General features: G+C 49.5%; 1 protein-coding gene across 12 annotated transcripts in view; it reads right to left on the reverse strand.

The window, feature by feature from the left end:
- Positions 1-3,317, reverse strand: part of LOC104130499 (dystrobrevin beta) — a 138,067-nt gene that overhangs the window by 55,966 nt on the left and 78,784 nt on the right. The gene's annotated exons all lie outside the window — the stretch shown is intronic.

A 3,317-nucleotide genomic window follows, 5' to 3' on the forward strand; every position in this document is an offset into this window, starting at 1 on the left:
GGCGCTGGGTTTGAAAGACAGCCTGCAACTTGTTTGTTCGTTACAGGCAAAGCGAAGGGAAACACAGTGTTACGATGGATATGAACGACCGGTTTATCTTCTGTCACAAATTCCCTTGGTGGTGCTAATCCCACAGGAGCAACGATCCGGGGATGGTCTAAGGAAGGCTGCAGGGCTGGCGACAAGGCTGCCAAACACCCAAGCGTGGATAGCTGGCCCGAGTTGTGCGCTTAAAATGTGCTTTAAGCCCATGGTTGACTTACAAAATTAAGTCTTAAAATGTCCTTACGTCCGCTGAAGTCACGGCAGCGATGGGGGAGGCCAGGTAACGCTTTTATGAGCGCTCAGAAGTAACCTGGCAGTCCTGCTTTTCTGACCTAACGCACTGACAGCCCATGTGCCCGTAACCTAGTGGCTGATTACTCCGATGTCATTTTTCTACTACTCCCCTAAGACATTCCAAAGTGGAATTAGGACCAACTCTCAAATTAAAATTCATATTAACATCGATGTAAATAGGAGACAAGGCTACCCAGGACAGGAGTTACTCACGTAGTTGCCGTTAATATAAATTAGTAACAAGCAATTACTAACAATTTATAATATTAACGAGAAATAAACAATTAGCAAGTATCAAACCAGTGAGAATCTTCAACCCTGGGCCTCTTGGCTTTAGCAACATAAAGCAGGCAATAAAGGCTATCTTGAATGGAGAACCCATGCACGAGGAAGCTGTTCCCCCTGTGGATTTACGTGGGCTGTAGTTGACTGGGCTGTGTTGTAAGTACGAAGTAAAATCCTAATATCAATTGGAAAACAGTAAGAGAAAAATTCCTTTCAAACTAGGAAAGAAAGGTGAGTGGCGTGCCTATGAGAATATACTGGGAGGGCTGGTTCTCAACTGAAGGTTCACCATCCTCCTTCAGTTGCCTTACGGCTCAGTCAATGCTAAGTGAGAGCTCTAAAGACCATGAATGGAGTCTGCCTCTGAATCTGTGATGAACTTAGTCCTGGGAAAGAAAAGAATTACTTGTGATCACGTTCTTTCCTTGGTGTACACATCAGAGAAGATTCACATGGTAGCTACAGTCACATTCCAGTCGCATGCCTCCATCAGCATTGAACGCCGCTTCACAACGCGTGCTCTGCCCTGCTTACCATGCTAAGATCACACCGTTTCACAGCTTAAACCAATTATTCAATATATTGCAGCCTAGTTCCTTTCTGATTCTGTAATTTCTGTTCATCAGCCCACAGATCCAACCTGTGAAGCAGCAGAATGCATGAAGACCACGGAGAGCAGGCCACCTAACAGCCTTCAGGTACCAGGTGAAATGGGCAATCGATCTTTCCAATAGATCACACAGAATCCCAGAATCCCAGGATGGCCGGGGCTGGCAGGGCCCTCCGGAGCTCACCCAGTGCCACCCCCCTGCCCAAGCAGGCTCACCCAGAGCAGGGGGCACAGGACAGCGTCCAGGCGGGGGTTGAAGATCTCCAGAGAAGGAGACTCCACAGCCCCCCTGGGCAGCCTGGGCCAGGGCTCGGGCACCCTCACAGTCAACAAGTTCTTCCTCCCGTTCAACTGGAACCTCTTCTGCTTCAGGTTGTGCCCATGGCCCCTTGGCCTGGCGCTGGGCACCACTGGGAAGAGTCTGGCTCCGTCCTGGTGACCCCCACCCTTGAGATATTTGTAGGTGGTGATGAGATCCCCTCTCAGCCTTCTCTTCTCCAGGCTGAACAAGCCCAGCTCCCTCAGCCTTTCCTCCTAGGGGAGATGCTCCAGTCCCCCCATCATCCTTGTTGCCCTCCTCTGGACTCTCTCCAGCAGTTCCTCATCCTTCTTGAGCTGGGGAGCCTAGAACTGGACACGGTGCTCTGTTGTCTTTGCATATTGTCTTTGGCTTTTGCAGACAGAAAACCTTGGCCCTATCAAAGTGCCACTGCAGAAATGTTGTGATGGGTATGAGGTCCTTATCTCCTCTCCTCAAGAAGGGCTGCGGTAGGACGGATGTCAAGATCATGAACTGCTTCAGGTGAGCCTCCTGTAGGCAGCTCTGTAAAACAGCACGGTCAGGAGCACTTCAGCTTAACAATGCACTAAGTGGTGACTGCTCCAAAGACTGAGTGATGCTAAGCAGATGGCTTCTTTTTCTGGTTTTGTTTTAATTTGTTGAGAAAGCCCGGTACATTGCGATCACCAGATGATCCTTGCAAACAGCGTTGGAGTGCACGGCACTCTCACTACGAAAGGTTCTACACCTGATCACCAGCTTTTGATTATTCCGAAATCACAGTATCATAGAACCATAGAATCACAGACTGTTTTGGGTGGGAAGGGACCCCCAGAGCCCACCCAGCCCAACCCCCCTGCAGGAGCAGGGACACCTTGAACCACATCAGGTTGCTCACAGCCCTGGCCAACCTGGCCTGGAATGTTCCCAGGGATGGGGCCTCCACCCCCTCTCTGGGCAACCCCTGCCAGGGTTTCACCACCCTCACTGGAAAGAATTTCTTCCTTAGATCTAGTCTAAATCCTCTGAAAAACACAATCCAGCCTTTATATTCCTTCTTAAAAAGTCCACGGTAAAATTTAAATTACGCACACAAATGTGATGATACCAAAATTCTAGTTTTCCTAAAGGAATTCTTCTACATGTTGAAAATTTCCACATTTATTTCTCTCTCAATTTGTTCTACACTTCTCCTTTTAGAGCATTTCCTATTTTACCCTGCTCAACTTCTGGTTTCCGCACAGACCATCTATTCTCAGCGCGCCTTTTCGGTGACCTCGCTGCAGTATTTTTAGGCTATTTTACAGGGTTTTTTCCATTGTGGTAACAAACACTACATCCTATTGTGCTACCCCACCATCTATTTTGTCGAATGAACACGGTGCTGTCTCGAGTGCTGTACGATCCAACCACTACTGCAGCTCCGCTTTCCGAAAATTACAGGGGAAAGATCATTTCCATTGATCCCAACTTTTTGATAACACATCTCAGCACAGCTGATGGTGTAAAGAGCCCAGCAGGCTGATGAGCAGGCTGCTCCGCAGGCCGGCACCTCTTACGGCATCCAGCAGGGCGAGGGAGGTTCTCCTCCCCCTCTGCTCTGCCCCAGTGAGACCCCACCTGGAGCTCTGGGTCCAGTTCTGAGCTCCCCGGTTCAAGAAAGATGAGGAACTGCTGGAGAGAGTCCAGAGGAGGGCAACAAGGATGATGGGGGGCCTGGAGCATCTCCCCTACGAGGAAAGGCTGAGGGAGCTGGGCTGGTTCAGCATGGAGAAGAGAAGGCTGAGAGGGGATCTCATCACC

The sequence above is a fragment of the Egretta garzetta genome, unplaced genomic scaffold, assembly GCF_000687185.1.
Source record: "Egretta garzetta isolate BGI_Z169 unplaced genomic scaffold, ASM68718v1 scaffold510, whole genome shotgun sequence".
Lineage (NCBI taxonomy): Eukaryota > Metazoa > Chordata > Aves > Pelecaniformes > Ardeidae > Egretta > Egretta garzetta.